This window comes from Oratosquilla oratoria, chromosome 44 (assembly GCF_046742065.1).
Source record: "Oratosquilla oratoria isolate Oo_2021 chromosome 44, ASM4674206v1, whole genome shotgun sequence".
Lineage (NCBI taxonomy): Eukaryota > Metazoa > Arthropoda > Malacostraca > Stomatopoda > Squillidae > Oratosquilla > Oratosquilla oratoria.
The window spans coordinates 23,361,362-23,379,108 of NC_134820.1; the positions used below are offsets into that span (position 1 = coordinate 23,361,362).

A 17,747-nucleotide genomic window follows, 5' to 3' on the forward strand; every position below is an offset into this window, starting at 1 on the left:
CACTACATCCATTCTAAACTTTCTAAGCTCTGCCGATAAAAAAGCAAGTTCATTGTCCTGGGAGAAGGAAAGAATGTTCCTGGTATCTATTTAGAGAACCTGTTGGAGGTTCACCCTAGTCCAGGCTTGACATTTTTGTGCTTCATTTCCAACACCCTGCCAACATGCACATTGGGCTTGGTGGTATTGGCAGGGCCAGGCTCTAAGCCCATCCCCACAATAAGTTCAATTCATGGATACCACATACATGTGTCTTAGATTCACCCTTCCTGGAACTAATGATGGGTGCTTGCATGTTGTGGTCCATTTTCAAAACCTGTGAATCTCCTCATCTCCATCAGGAAGTGCTGACATTTGGTCTTCAGACTGAGGCCAAGGTCAAGTTCAGCTGTATTTCTTGCATTTTTTTACACATGGAGAGCAGACAATTAGCGACTTCTCTCCTCTCTGTACAGCTTTTAGACACTGGCATACAAAAAGTGCCCCATTGATACAACACAGGAAATAGTCCAAAATTTCTTCCTAGAAAGATATGTGGAAGGTTCCAAGGACTATGTCCAGCTACTGTGGTGCAGTGGGTTTTCCATTTAGTGAAACTTGAGGGAATGATTGATTTTGGTGGCTAAGTACAGATAACAGCCCCTTTTCACCCCTTCCTTTCACTCGTTCTCATCACTACATGGGCCCCTTTCACCCCTTTCCACTTAAACCATACAAAAGTGACCTCATCACTTTCCCAGCAATACCTTTGATTCATTTAAGTCAACTCCTCTCATGTACATTCTTCTCCACTTGTATCAAATCGCACAGACACCCTGAGCGCTTTGTGGGTAGTTGATTGTTCATAATAGATATCAGCTACCCAACAGGCAAGAATAATGATTGGTTTAGATTCAAGTCATTTCCCTGTGGATTTGACTTAGCCTCCACACTTTGATTTATCATTTTTGTTTGAAATATAACCAATAGGCAAATTACACCCAAAATCAGTGTAACTGTCGCCTGAACATAGGATAGTGCTTTGATATTCCCATTACCATACAACATAGTTTCTCTTTCCTCCACTTCCTTGATACCTTCAGGATTAGGGCACTGAAGTGAGATCCTACATACAAGGTCTGTCCAAAAAGTATCCAGCCTTTGTTCATAAAAAATACTTGTACTCAGATACAACAAAGTCACCCCCAGTCTCCTTCAAAGTAGTCCCCTTGGGCAGCAACACACTTTTTCCAATGGTCTTGCCACTGTCAGAAGCAGCACTGGAACAGCTCTTTTGGGATGGCAAGCAGCTGGTCTGTCTTATTCCTCAAGATTTCTTCTCTGGACTGGAATATGGTCTTTTTCAGGGGCATTTTCAGCTTGGGGAAAAGCCAGAAATCACACAGAGCTATGTTGGAAGAATAGGGCCTGATGAAGCACAGGTGTGCTGTCTTTGGCCAGGAAACTCTGTATCAAATGTGAAGAATGGGCAGGTGTGTTATCATGGTGGAACAGCCAACTGCCCAAAGGTCTGGCTGTTTGTGTCATGGCATCATGAAGGTGACACAGAACCTCTTGGTGGTGAATTTGTTGTGTGGTGTGTACTCATGATGAGCCATGTCTCTTGAGCTGAGGAAGACAGTCAGGATGACTTTGACATTGTTGCAGACCTGCCTTACTCTTTTTTGGCCACAGGGATGTTGGATGCTTCCATTGTGATGACTGCAACTTGGTTTTTGGGTCATACCCATAAACACAGGATTCATTGCTAGTGATCACTGTATTGAGGAAGTTGGGATTGCTGTTTATAATCTACAGCATGTCCTGTGTAATCTCCAAGTGGAGTTGCTTCTGCTCAATTGTTAGTGGCCTTGACACACATTTTGCTAAGATTCTCCTGAAGCTCATATCCTTCATAATGGAATGAACACATCCAGTGCTGATGCCCACCTCTTGTGGAAGTTCTCTGTGATTTGACAATCCTGCATTTTCAGGATACTCAATTGGTTAACGACAATCTCATTTTGGGATGTTGAGGGCCTACCAGAGTGTGGTTTACTCTCTACTGATGTGCAGCTTCTTTGAAGTGGTTGTACTACTCCTTTATCCATGTGGTGCCCATTGCTTTGTCCCCAATGGCCTCTTGGATCTTGCAGATTGTTTCCACAACAAAAATTGCCAAACTGCACAAAATTTTATGCAATAGTGTTGTTTCAAATTCTTCATCATTTTGTCAAAGATGAAAATCCAACTTTGCTCACTAACATGTCCTCACTCATTGGCAGTCTGCCATCAACTGACAGCTTCTGCAGGTGGTAAAACATTCATGCATACACATTAGGGTTGCCTACATGTGCACCAAACCATATCTCTTTAGCTTCATTTGTTTTTGCATGAAAAATTAAGATTGAATACTCTTTGAACAGACCTTGTAAATGTGGCAATATCACCATGGGGCTACAGCACTTGGTCTCTGGGCTGGGCCCAAGATATCTTCATTAATTTCATCTACAGTTCCTCCATCTTTACCATAAGGAAATCAGAACTGACCAACACCTGTTTCCTTTCTATTACTATAAGCCAGTGACAAAGAAATGTCTCACACTAATACAACACAGAAAACAGTCCAAAGCTTTCTTCCCAGAGAGATATATGTAGATGGGAAGAAGGTAGAGGGGGATGGAGTATGTAGGGGATGGAATAGGTGGGAGTGGTTTCTATGCCTTTGTTTTTTGGCTACCTCTCTTGTAAGGAGGAAAGAGCCTTTGGTATATGTATGTATGTACCAAGGACCCAGCCATTATGGGGCTGCAGGTTTGCAATCATCAAAATGAGGGACAATTTTTTTTATATAAGTGTGCAGATTAGTGGTGAATGGGATGAATGCTCATCATTGTTAAGTTCTTTTTAATACTTATGTACTTGCAATTTTCTTTCTTACAGGGAATGTCTTAGAAAATATTAGCTAAATACAGTGACAAATTATTTACTGCCAGGACTGGATGCTATTCATTTCATAGTATGTCATATCTTATTCAGATAGCAACAGAATAAGATATGATAACTTGAAGAAAATGGAATAGTGATATTGGAATTACTGTAAAGTAAAAATGCAACACTGATATTAATTTATTTCACTTAGACATAATGCCATGTTTATATTACAAAGTTTGTGATCAATGGGGTGTTGTTAGTGTATGAACCATCGGTGAATTGGGCAACAATTCATCATTAAGTACTGTTTGATATTGCAAGTGTTATTTCTTCTTATAGGGAATTACAAAGTATCTCTCATTTGAGAAAGTGTTCACATAGTATGGTAAAAAAATATTGTGTATCTGTATATACTATTTATACATGGTGGAAAGCCACTTAGCATGGATTTTTGAGGTCAACATGTTGTAATATTGAAATGCAGTTCAACTAAAGGTGGTGAGGTGTACCACAGCCAGACTATTCTAATGTTATATGTAGGGAGTACAAACCCTCCAGCCTATTTTTCTTGATTATTGTCTGCATTTCATTGTCAATAATCAGTGATTCTATCTTTAGGGATGATAATATGCTGAAGAGGTGAAGTCATAGAGGTGGCAAAGGAGATTAAAGAGATCAGTAGAGAAATGGATACTAAATTTTAAAAGTGACCAGCATTCTTCTTTAAAATGAAGATTTTGTTCAAATACAAAAGAATTTTGCATCCAGATAGGTGGTTGTTCTGTGATACTCTACACACTCATCTGGCCAGGAGATTAATCAACCATTTCATGTCATTGTGTGTGTCTCTGTTATCTCAGCTTCATGTGGATAGGTCATCCCGGATCCTTTTCCCCATTGTTTGGGTCAGAAGCAATGCAGCAAGATAGCAATGAAGCAATGCAGCAAGAGAGTGTTGTTAGTGTGGGGCATTGTAGTATGAAGTGATCTGAATTTATGTGGTGGTTGCATTTGGAGCAGTTTGAATTTGTGACCAGGCCTATTCTGTGTTGGTACTGTTTAAATGATGGATGGTGTCTTGAATACAAGCATGCTAGTGTGGTTTTTGGCTGGTGGGGCAGGTTCTGTAATATATATATATATATGTATGTAGGAGGTAGAATGTAGACTGAGCGAAACAAGTAAATGCCATGGTGGATTAAAAAGTGTAATGAGAAATAGACATTTGGTAATGGATAATAAGAGGAGATTGTGTGAAGGAGTGATTGTGCTGACAACACTGTATGGGGGAGAAACCTGGAACATAGAGTTTAAACATGTTTGAGATGAAATGCCTGAAAAGTATGGTGGGGGTTACTAGGCTGGATAGAGTGAGAAACGAGGTGAAGAGGAGAGCAGGGGTTGAAAGGGAGTTGGGACATTGGGTTGATGAAAGTGTGTTGGGATAGTTTGGATACATGGAAAGAATGATTGAAGAAAGATTAGTAAAAGAGGTGTAGAAGGCAGAGATGGAAGGAGTGAACATGAAGGGGCGACCAAGGATGAGATGGATGGATAGGGTAAAAGAGGCATTGGGAAAGAGGGGAATGTCTGTTGAGGAAGGAAGGGAGAAGACAGAGGATAGGGGTGAGTGGAAAATGGTTGTGTACGGATGATGCTGTGTAGTGGGTGGGAGATGGGGGTGTGAGGGAGTATGTGTGAATAATATGTTGATGTAGTCTGTAGGGATTTCTCCCTGGCTTCTCTTTTTCTGCATGAGAGGACAAAGAGGGGTGGGGGTCGCCCATTAAAGGAAGCAGCATTGGTGTGGATGTGCTGTGTCTTGCTACATTGCTTCTGACCCAGGGCAGGGGGCAAAATGCAGGGATAACCCGTCATCCAGGAGGTGCCAAGATAAGAGGGAGGGGGGTGAATGGGAGTGGAGTATGTGGTGATGAAATGGGTGGGAATGTGATTTCCTGACATCAAGGTTCGTTAGTTGATCCATTATTTCTTTTTGTGTTATTGTTATTTCTCTCATGGGGGGTGATCACTCTTCAGTCCCTTTGTCCCAACGCTGTACTTTTTCTCGAGTGAAAACAGACTTGAAGTGGTTGTTCATGACTTTAGTCATTTCTAAATCTTCTGTATATACTATATTTCTGTGGCGTAGTTTCACCATTTCCTGTTTATTTTTAAGTTTACCATTCACATATCTATAGAATAGTTTGGGTTGATTTTTAAATTTTTCTGTGATGTCTTTTATAGTTTCTTTCCTCAGCACACTTATATTTTCTTTTCTATGGTTGATATATATTTGCCACTTACCAAGTTTTTTATATTTTTTCCATCTTTTCCAAGCTTTATCTCTGTATTGCCTCACTGCATCTTCTGTTGAACCAGCACTTAATGTACACTTTTTCCTGTTTCTGTCTTGGTATGTATTTATTCACTACATTATAAATTTCTATCAAAATCATCCATTTTTCTTCCACTTGTGTCCCTTCTTTGAAAAAGTTTTCCCAATTTGCATTTTGAAAGAATTTCTTAAGTTTCCCAAAGTCCGTTTTGTTGTACATCAGTCTTCCTTTTCTGTATTTCTCATTTCTCTATATATATTTCCTCCTTTAGTTCAACCTCTATTAGTATGTGGTCACTCTTTCCAAATGGTGTTTTGTATTCAATTTTATCCACAATTTCAGGTTCTGTTGTAAATATTAAATCTAGTCTCGACGGTTCTTCATTACTTCTATATCTGGTATTTTCTTTTACCCATTGTGTCATTGTATGTTCTATAATCATGTCAAGTAATACATTTCCCCATAGATCCTCTCCACCCTTCACTTTCAACTCCGAACAGATTTCCTTGCAGTTAAAATCTCTCATAAGTACCAGGTTACCTACATCTTTCAGCATTTTGTTTAATGAATGCCTTGTATTTTCTAACATTTTGGAATGCTCATCCTCTTTCCAAGAGCTCATTTTTTGGGGCACATTAATCACCACAAACTTTCTACTTTTCATGTTGCTGTCTTCAACTTTTATCATGATCATTTCCATACCATTTTTACCCTCTGTAACCTTCATCACATTTAAGTTTTTCTTGGCCAAAAACATTATTCCTCCACCCTGTTTCACGTTCCTGTTTTTAATCCAATAACTATATAACCCATGTCAAACACTATTTAGTGGTAGTGGACTCCTTAATTTTGTCTCCACAATTCCCATTATGTCTGGTTTTTCTTCTGACAGATAATCATTTAGTTCATTCAATCCTGAGATTAATCAGTCTATATTAGTATAGGGTACTTTTATTATTATTATTTTTTTTTCTATCTTATTTATTCTATTTATTTTTTCCTCCCCATTTTCTGTTCCTTTTGTTTTGATTACCTTGGTGTGCCATTTTCTCAGCCTCGTGTCTGAGGCTCTCCAATAGAATTCCTTGCTTTCAGTCTCCATTCATTTTGCATTTTTTTTTTTCATCTTTAGCTTAATCTCTTAGTGTCTTCTTTTTCTTTCCTCAGCATTCATTTCTCTTTTTATCCATATATTGTTGTAATGTTCACTCTTTGTTAACCTGCTTTTGCCAGTATGTCTTCTACCATTTGTGATCTTAGTTTTATCTTTAGGGGTTGATTTCTTTCTTTAGAATATTGCCCAATTCTATATACTTTATTTTTTTTACTACATCATGGACATAATCTTGTACTTCTTTTAGAATTGTTTTTGCCATTTCTTTTTCTTCTTTTTCTCTCAAGTACCTAACCAAATTATGTTTTTCCCCTAGTTCATATACTACAATACACTTTTTTCTATCCACTGTATCACTGATCCAATTTGCTTTTTCTTTGATTACTTGAATAATTGTGTCCTTTGCATTTTCCTGCTTGTGTACTATTTCTTTTAAAAGCTATCTCTTTGTTTTCTCTGTTTTCATTCCATTTCTTAATCTGCAAATTTTCCTCACCTAAGTTTTCTCCGGTTCTTTCAGACATTGCCTGTATTTTGTGATTTACCTCTTTTTTTCACTATTGGTAGTACATACATACATATACCAAGGCTTTTTCCCCCTTCCAAGGGAGGTAGCCACAAAAGGAAAGGCATAAAAACACTCCCACCCATTTCATCCCTAAATACACTCCACACCCCTCCCACCCTTCCTCTCATCTGAGCACCTCCTGGATGACGGGTCATCCCTGAACCCTGCCCACCGCCCTGGGTCAGAAGCAGTGTCGCAAGACACAGTACATCCACAGCAAGGCCGCTTCACTTAATCGGCGACCCCCCCTCTCCGTCCCCCTTTGCATATCATTTTTCATCTTTTCATTTTCACATTTAACCTCAATTAGTTCTATTTTTAATTCATTTAACTCCTTATTTATTTCGGAATTATTCTTAGTTTATGCATGACAACAATGTGAGATTGTCCATAAGGATAGAAGCACTGGTAAACTACACCCCTTAACAACAATATCAGTATGGAAGGGATTAATTGTGATGGGTTTCACTCTTACCTTATTGAAGGGATGCCACGGAGGCTATTGAAAATGGCCCGCTTGTAGCCAGAATAAAAGGATACACATCCCATAGTATGGAAAGAGTTACAGCTCTCCATTTTGAGGTGATTTTCTTTTCTCAGTACCAAACTTATCATTTCTTGCATTTCATTTCCACACCCATGAAGAACATGTTCAAACTTATGTAGTTCATCGTTCATATTCAGATCTAGGATTGTCAAGGTTGGTGTTTTAACTTTGTGATGAAATGATATGTGGTGTAGTATCACTCGGGTTTTCTACCATGAGAGTGAAAATGTTGTGTAAACAATTTAGTTCTGGTGCATTGTAATAGCCTACTATAGGTTTTGGTGGGACAGTTATTAATGAATAAATGAAGAGGTAATATTTAACTATTAAGTGATTTCATTGGTATTGTTACAAAATTAATTTATATTAATTACATATATCTTGCAAACTTATGTGGTGAGGAGCCTATGCCAGGAGGCATGTAGCTACAGCCTAAGCCATCGTTTTTGTCCTATGCCTTTGGACTGTTGGGGCAGGTATCAATCACTACTGGAATTTGGAGAGGTGTGCAGGATTTGAACAAACTTAGGTGCCTTATGATTTCTCATATTTGGGTGCCTTATGAATTTTCTTAACCATTTATGAGGCAGAGGACACACCCATGAATGAATGAAAATGTTTGATGTTAGCTGTGGACAATATGTAAAAGTCAGCTTGGCCAGTAGTGCTAAGAGGGCATACAAGTATTTGATAGTTTTGTATGTGCTCTGGTGGTACACTCAGAAGGATACAGGCTTCAAGTCCCACATTTTTCTTTGATTCTTAGCAGTGATTACTTGCTCCAACAGTTGAGTATACAAGACAAAGATCACAGCTTTGGCCATAGCAACACCCATTCTTATGTATGCTCCTTGCCTTAGTTTTATATACCATACCAAGGTTCATTGCCTGTATGGGGTATTAAGTGCAGAAGTTTTATACTCAATATTTTGGGGATTTTAGTGTCATCCCTATAAACCAGATTCATGTAGAATTCTTTCATAACTAGAATCTGCCTTCATTCAAAGAACAGTATTAGTCACTTAACTTCTGTTACCTTCCTTAGATCGCTCCTTAACCAGCTCTGACTCCACCTCTTTAACACTGTTGTCTCTATGGATTGAAGCTCTGGTTATTATTGACAAAATACAATACCAAATTTCCTCACAATTGTTTTATTTTGCAGGATATGGAAATGCCTCAAGATCTACTCCATGGAACATATTATTACTATTTAAGGCAGATGTTAACTGGCGAGAGATTCATTGAGTGATGTCTCGCTTGAACAAACATGTTTGTGTTCTTATATACAATATTTAATTTTTCATCTTCATAGCTTGCAGCAAATGACAGATTTGTTCACAGTAAAGTTTGACGAAGATGAACAAGTGTCTCAGACAAGAATGCAAGGTATATGAGTTAATACACTTTTAGTGAAAGAAAAGTGATAATATTTCATGGGAAAATTGAAGAACCTATTAAAGGTGAAGCTCTTCAGCGTTGTATTAAATAAGTGAGCCCTTCATAGTGGGATTTAGAGTTTATTTTCAAATGGTTCATAAATGCACACATTTTATGCTTGTAGCTGGATAGAATTGAGAAAGATCACAGAAAGAATTAACAATGGAGATATTAAGGCAAATGTATACACTTAGAAAGTACACAAGTGAAACGTCTTTGACTTTCCAGAAATGGTTTAAAGTGAAATTAGAAAACAATGTTTTAATCTCACCGGAGAGATACAAGATCTTTAGGGATATTGATTGACAGTTTCATGAAACACCTACATATTATACAGACAAATGACTATAATTCATGGCCCAATATTGAAGATAGAAATACAAGAAAACCAAGAGGAAGAACCAGTGTTGATTTAGAAGAATAGTTGAAAATACAAATTTGAGTGTGGTTGTGTAAAGTATATGCTGTATTGGCTGTCGAAGATTTGAAGACTGCATTAAATTGAATCCTAATTTAAACAGGGTTTATTGATTTTATTATTATTATTTTTTTGTATTAATGTTACTCAATGAAAAATTAGTTTAAGTCCTGTGTGCACATTGATATAGGGTGGGATGTTATATATAATGACTGATAATAGCAGATTTTGTGTAAGACCAGTTGTAATTTGATAAATAAATGTATTGTTGTTCTTTTATTTAAAGGGTTTGGTGCTAAGTTTGTAAGTGATGTTTTTGTATGAAACAAATTGTCTTTGTAAGACTAAGTCAGATAAGGAGAGATTACCATCTTTGCCGACATCAAGGATGCTATTTTTTCTTGAAACCAAGTCTTGATACTTACCATGCATCCTTGAGGATAAAAGTTAAGATTTGCCGAGGCCCATGCTAATCCCAGAGGAAGATTATCTCCTAAACACTAAACTGAACTCTTGTAAATGATCTCTTAATTAAATGTTATCACACTTTATTTAAAATAGTAAATAAAATGTTATAAAATTTAAAACATACTTGGATGGTACATTCCTGTGTTTGTAGACTATGGTAGGCAAGCCATCAGACAAGTAGTATCATAATTTACATATTCTGTATCAATATGGCCAGTATCTTCAATCTTATCAAAAGATCCTGTTCCATTATTAAGTTATAAAAGAAATTAAGCTGTGGCATATTGAAATGTTTACCGTTTGCTACAAACCGTTCCAATAGAAATGACTGGCAGTGTTTTCTCATTACAAATAGGGGCAGTAATAATGTTATCAACAATCAATCATTGTCAATCTGTTGCCTCAGATCTTTCTTGCTGGAAACTCACAGCACATGTAAATGACTACAACTACCAGATTGGCCCTTGAGTTGCTCAAGAACAAAATATTGTTATTGTCTGGGTATGGTTAGGGTGAGACAGTGCAAAATGAGGTGTTTACTGTCTCCTGTATGATGTTTGCATCTGGGGCAGTTTCTGTGGCCAGGTATGTTCTATGTTAGTACTGTTTTATGGCAGGATGGTAACCTGAATGAAAGTATACAAGTGTGGTTCTTGCTTCTCATGAGTGATTTTTCTGTGGAGTTAATAACTGGAGTATGGGAGTTTGGTAGTCTGCCTTGAAGTGTTTGTTTTGTGATCTGAGTGTGAATATGTTTTGTATCAATGTGGCCTGTGGTGGTGGTGGAATTTTGCAGATTTTTGAGTAGTATGTTGCTGGTGTAGCTTTTTGCTTTGTTGAATTTATTATATTTGTGCAATGTAGTGAGATATGCAAGGGGTTGATTGTTATCAACATTGAGAAACTAAGAAGTCAAAATAAATAAATATAAAAGTGTGTGTATGTATTTACTATACAACTTTTTATATTATCTTATTTTTTAGTTTTTCAGTATTGGTATCATTATTGAATAATGCCCCTATTGGTAAAAAGGTAAAGGGTAAATACTGGACATAAATGTACTTGGTAAACCATGCAGCTGAGGTCATGACCATGCAGCTAGCAGACAATGCAGCTGGCAGACAATGAATATTTTGCAATGCAAACATTCATAAAATTTAGATTGTAAAAAAAAAGAATAAAAAATAAAAATAAAACAATAAAAAACAATAAAAGATATTAATGAAAGATGTTCAATTAATATCAGTACAGAGGAATAATCATAAGTTCATTTTCCATATTTTGCTCCAATCTAAGAGGTCATGAGAACAATTGAGAAAGACAATGTCTAAAGGATTTTAAATAGTTTCTATTTAGATGCATAGATATTTGGAACAGCTTAGAAGGTAACATAACCCAAGCTGGAACAATACATTATTTTAAATGTGCGATAATTGGAGAATAAGGATATACTGTATTGGCCAACTTGGAATGAACCTTTCAAGAATTTGAAGCTTGGTATGATAATTGGAGAGTAAGAGACAGGACTCGTGAGCATTTCTCCTTTCTTGTACCCTATAATTAGGTAAATACATTCTATCAAGGTGTTTAGTTTTTTCTTTGAGATTATACATATATATATATATATGTGTGTGTGTGTATATGCATATAATATATATATATATATATAATATATATTGCTATGAAGGTAAGACAGATGAGTGGAAAAGGTGGTAGAGAAATGCTGGTTGGAGTGAGAACACTATATTCCTTGAGGAATATAGTGTTCTCGCTCCAACCCTTGTTTCTCTACCACCTTTTCCATACATATATATATATATATATGTATGTATATATATATATATATATATATATATATATATATATATATATATATATATATATATATATTTATACATACACACACACACACACACTATATCCACATACACACACCAGCCAAGGCATGCACTCACTCTACTCCTATCCACCACCCATTTGTTTCCCTCTTATCATAGTTCCTTGTGGATGAAAGGTCATCCGTGTTTCCTGCCCACTGGCTGGGTCAAAAGCAATGCAACAAGATATAGCACATCCACAGTAGGGCCAGGTACTTCATGGTAATCCTCCCTTGTCATCCCTCCTTTCGAAAAATTGAGAAGACCTTTTGGGCCATGAAATTATCATCCATACACAACCTTCTCCACTCACACTTACTTTTCCTCCAAACCATTCCCTCTTGCTCAAAGCCCCTTTTCCGTCCATCCATCTGTCTTTCGATCTTCCCCTCAAGTTTGCTGAATCCACATTTGCTTTCCACACTCTTTGCTAATCTATCCTCATTCTTTCCATGTGCCCAAACCATCCAGATAGTCTTTCACCTGCCCTATCTGTCATCTCCCTTTCTACCCCTGCTCTCCTGCTTGCCTCATTCCTCGTTCTATCCACCCTCGTATCCCTGACCATGCTTCTCAGAAACTTCATCTCAAACACATTTAAATTTCTTCTTTCTGCCGCTGTTAAATTCCAAGCTACAGCAGGTGAAGCAATGCCACTTCAGTAATTCATTGAGATGGTGAAATACATGTATTGCCAAAATAAAACCATCCACACAGTATTATATGTGTTTAAAGGAGTAAACTTGTTGTCTGTATTATAAGGGTAAAATGATGAAATTCATATCATAAATGGTCAAGGTGATCAACATATTGCTAAGTCACCCTCAAAAGGTCTTGGTAAAGTGTAACTGCCAAAACATTTGTTTGTTTTTACCCCTCTCAAAATTTTAGACTTCATAATTGGGATGCCTACTTGATTTTGGAGCATCCTTGATGCCAGCAGATAGTGGTTATCAGTTATTATGATCTTTTTTGTAATTACCTATTGAAGTTTGTTAATATTTGCAGCTTAACTGGCATGATTTAAGCATGACTTAGGATATATATATATATATGTGTGTGTGTAAATGTATACATATCCAAACTAATTGGGCCATATGGTGTTCAGATTTGGGAAGTATTTGGATATACCAGGTAAATTTTTACTCCACCTCCTGTCAGGTCTCCATTCCACCACTTAAATGCTAAATTTTAGTTTTTAAATGAATGAAAGATGATGCATTTGCAAAACACAAATGGAAGCAATTGCAGCCATAGTGGTACTACAAATAAAAAAAAAGTACATAAATTTTGGAAATTGCTGTCATACCACCAGTGTTCACTGGTTGGAAAACAACAGAGAAATAGCAAAACCCATATGGTTTCAGTGAGAGGCAGGGAGCGCAGTGTGCATCACCAAATGGCGTACATGTGAATTGGTCACAGTGTGTGGACACCAGACTACTCTGGAGCCTGTTTGGATGTTGGTAAGGTTCAGATATGGGAGGGATTACTATGCAGTAATACCTCCCATATCTAAACTGCCATTATCTGAACACCCTATGGTCCAGTTGGAATGGATATGGGAGAGATTGCTGTACTTCTGGGCCAGTGGATAACTGCCCCCTTGCCATCATGATCATCTTTCCTCATCCCCAACCTTTAACCTCACAAATACATAAACATCCTGTGGCCCAATTAGTATGAATATGGGAGGGATTACTGTATATATTCTGTACAATCATCAAAAGTATTTTCCCCTCGGATAAGAGGGGTTTGCCAAGTCAAAACATAAACCCACCCTACATCCATCCCACACCCACCTAAAAACCTATTTGTCATCCCTCTTATTCTAACTTTTCATGGGTGAAGGGTTATCCTTGTCCCTTTCTACATTGCTCAGGTCAGAGGCAATACAGCATGACACAGTAGGGCTCAACAGCTGGAGCTGGTTTACCCTCTTTGATTTATTATATGGTGACACCCCCCCCCTCATCCACTCATAAAATATACAGGACAAACAAGAAATTCCTTAGGTCCAAATCATTTCCTTGTCCATATACAACTACTCTCCATTCACTCCAATTTCTTGCAATCTCTCTTCCTTGCTCAACAGGCATTCCTCTTCTGTTTGCTCCTTTTTTGCTACTTCATTCATATTTTTCATGTGCCTAAACTACCTCAGCACTCATTGAATAACCTTATCTGCCAGCTCTTTCTACTTCTACTGTTTGCCTTACCTCCTCATTAATCACTGCCCTCCATCATACTTCTTAAACACTTCCTCTATCTCATTCAAATTCCAATTCTTTGCTCCATACAGTATTCGTCCTTGTATAGCTATTTCTCATGATATTTTTCAGTGTCCCAAGACATTTACTTGCTTCTCTTACTCGATAATTCACCTTCACCCACACTACTCCATTCCCCTCTACTCCAAATCCCTGCCACCATCACATTTACCTCTCTCACCAACCTATTCATCTATTCATTGAGCAACTATGGTGACATTCACACCCTTAATTCAAACCCCGTGCTCTTTCCATTATGTATTCTCACACAAGCTCTACTACTCACCTAAGAACTTTTGACCACCCCCAACAGATTTCCCCCTATCCCATACATCTGTAACAAAACACATTTCTGTCAATTCTGCCATATGTCTTCTTCATATCCATAAAAATCCAAAAGATATCTTATCCCTTTGCCAAAAACTTCATACACATCTGTCTTACTACAGAAAGTTTATATATAAACTCTTCCTTTTCTAAACTCTGCTCTTTCAGGCTCTTCAATTAACATCTTCCCATAAACTTTACCAACTACATTTAAAAACTGATCTCTTAAAACTAATACATTAATATTTGTCACTTCTTTCCAGGAATAAACTCAAGACTAAGACTCCTGTGTTTCCTATTCCGCTTACATATATATATATATATATATATATTGTGTGTGTGTGTGTATTTACCTAGTTGTATTTACTTAGTTGTATTCTATGGGAGGGGGAGCTATGCTTGTAGTGACCCATCTTTGTATCTTGCAATTTCTAGTTTGTTCTTAAATTCTTGTACGGTGTTTGCACACACTTTTGTTTTGTCCAATTTGTTCCAATTTGTGTGTGTATGATATATATGGATATATACATGTAAACACAAGATCAGAGTTGAAGCCACACCCAGGGCTGAGAATTTCAGTATCACTGCAATGCAAGCCGGCACTCCAACTTTAGTGGGCAAGAAGTTGTGTGTGTGTGTGTGTAAAATCACAGCATTACCCATAGATTGGACCATGTGTGAGCTCAGAGGTATGAACTCTGTATGGGAGGGTAATAAGTAATAACTGTCAATTATGAGTTGACACAGGATCCAAGTCCATGGTGAACATCACTCTCACTTTCTCTCCCTCTCTCTTTCTCTCTCTTTTCCTCCCCCTCTCTCTTTCCCTCCCCCTCTCTCTTTCCCTCCCCCTCTCTCTTCCCCTCCCCCTCCCCCTCTCTCTTCCCCTCCCCCTCTCTCTTCCCCTCCCCCTCTCTCTTCCCCTCCCCCTCTCTCTTCCCCTCCCCCTCTCTCTTCCCCTCCCCTCTCTCTTCCCCCTCTCTCTCTCTCTCTCTCTCTCTCTCTCTCTCTCTCTCTCTCTCTCTCTCTCTCTCTCTCTCTCCTCTCTCTCTCTCCTCTCTCTCTCTCTTTCTCTCTTTCTCTCTTTCTCTCTATCTGGCTCTCTGTCTCACAAACACCATACAAGAATTTAAGAACAAACTAGATGTTGCGAGATACAAAGACAGGTCACCACGAACATAGCTCCCCTTCCCGTATAATACAACTAGGTGAATACTAGGTAAATACATGCGTACACACACACGCAAATTAAAATCTAAATATGATAATTGGAAATTGAGGATATAGGTTTAAGTTGAAACTGTACATGAATTTGAGGTAAAGTCTGATAAATTGGAGATTAGAAGATGGGATCTAATGAACATGGCTCCTTTACTTTATAATTAGGTAAGAATAAACACACATTTGCATTTATTTTTCTTGGGGGGGGGGGTTAGCATCATCATTTGAAGGGAGAAAGCATTTAAAGAATGTATTTCTATTTCAGCTGCATATTGTGAAACTAGCCCATTATAACAATCCTGTGATCCTAATTATTGTAATGAAGTAGCATAATTGCAGAATATTTGTAATGAAAGCTGGTGGCTTCAGTCATGTACTAGAATGGGATGTTGTAATATGTTGAGACTTGTAAATTAGATTGATTTTTTGAAGGTGGAAATTATTTGTGTATTACCTTTCGTTTGTTTCAGGAGGGGAGTTATGAAGAAATTTTTCTTGGGATTGGGGTAACTTGGTACTTAGTACTAAGAAATGTTTATTAAATGGTATTGTTACCTCTTCACTGAAAGCCTTGATGTTTCATCAAGCACTTGTTAAGTAGATACATTAACGTAAAGTGTCATGATGCTGTTTTATTTCATCTATTCATTATAGTGATTTAGTGCATTATATTTTTTTGAGTATTAGAGTAGCTATATAAATGGTGAGAATATTGTTGATGTATTAGCAATATCATTGGCTTTATGATTGGTTACTGGTCAAAGTTTATCAAGTTAGAAAAGTTTTTATTTTTTCCCAGATTTCATGTGTTATTATTTTCATTAATGGGCAGGTTTCAGCTTTCTGTAGTTCAAACACTCAAATATGGTTTAAATAGCAGCTGTATACAAATTACCAGATGTTCATTTTGATGTAGTAATCCTAAGGATTTTTATATATTCTCTTCGTATCTGTATATAAGAGATTAGACCTCGATTATCTGTATTGCCAAAGACAGAAAGGATCTCATATACAAAGTTGCTGAGGTGGGAAAAAAGATGGTGCTGGTAGGTTCATTGGAAACCTGGTAGCTGAATAAAGTATGTCATATATTTCCCAACCTACAAAATGTTCTTTCAAAAAGTTCTCTCCACTCACCCACTTGGTTTTCAGTTGTGTATATATGAAGTGTTCTGGTCTGTCTGGTGTTATTCATTTTAGAGCTAATTGACACATTTTTTGGCTCATAAGCTATTGTTCCATTTGCTTCTTAGATTACCAAGTTTGGATTAGGTACCATAGTTGAAATATACATTTGATATATATAGATAATCATAACTATGTTTCACTTATCCTGAAAGTGTTGAGGACTAAATGATGGGGAAGAGTCGCATCATATTACTAGTGCTACTGCTAGTTAAAACGAGTGCCACTGCCACTACTTCTACTACTGTTTTTCTCTGGCCATGTGGAAGTGTTGTGGAAAAGACATAAAAAAATCTAGACTGGGACTTCAGTCATAGCTTCCTCGGTTTTCTGTTCAAGTCTACAGAATCCAGGGTAACAGATTTTTTTTTTTTTTTTCTGCTGTCATGTACTGCTCTCTTAAACGTGACATTCCCTGTTTGTTAGTATTATACCACTACTGCTATAAATGATACTGTTTCTACTACAGTTACAATTTGAGCTACTACATATCTGACAGGGTAGATTAGTATTGGAAGAATGCAGAGGTGGGTGCGATTCGAAAAAATTGAAGTCCAATTAGAGATTACTGATTTGTCAGCTTGTCAAGTCCGATTTGATTATCCGATTTGGGTGCTAAAGAATCTAAGTCTGATTAGTGATTATCTGATTTGGTTAATTTTTTAAATGCGATTTGATATTTTAAAAGCAATTCAATGATTTTAAAGCCATTTTCAATGTTTCTAAAGGGAGTTTAATGCTTTTTTACTGTAAATAAGCCATTTTTAACTAATACAAAGAGAAACCAAGCTTCTAAGATAAAAAATAATAATTTTATTTTAATTGAAATATATAACAAAGAAATTATGAAAGTGAATAGAATAGAATAAAACAAAAAATATTCATATGAGAAAAATATGGAAAAATTTATTAACTCGTGAAAAGCAAACATGACTGTGACCTGGATCAGTTGCACATTGCTTTAAATTTTTGGTAGTCCGATTGTGATTATCAGATTTGTTTGGCAGGGGTTAGTCCAATTCAATTATCTAATTCGAAAATGCAAATCCGATTAATTGGA

The 17,747-nt window shown here is 37.1% G+C and overlaps 1 protein-coding gene across 8 annotated transcripts in view; it reads left to right on the plus strand.

Annotated features, from left to right (window-relative positions):
- Positions 1-17,747, plus strand: part of LOC143022205 (zinc finger Y-chromosomal protein 2-like) — a 67,018-nt gene that overhangs the window by 24,382 nt on the left and 24,889 nt on the right. For 3 of the 8 annotated variants that reach the window (XM_076180308.1, XM_076180306.1, XM_076180307.1), the window contains one exon: positions 8,647-11,634. The exons of 4 other annotated variants lie outside the window; for them this stretch is intronic. The gene's annotated coding sequence lies outside the window, so the exon portion shown is untranslated. Of the gene's footprint in view, positions 1-8,646; positions 11,636-17,747 lie in introns of those variants that run through there. One more of the 8 variants, XM_076180309.1, reaches the window with a different exon arrangement.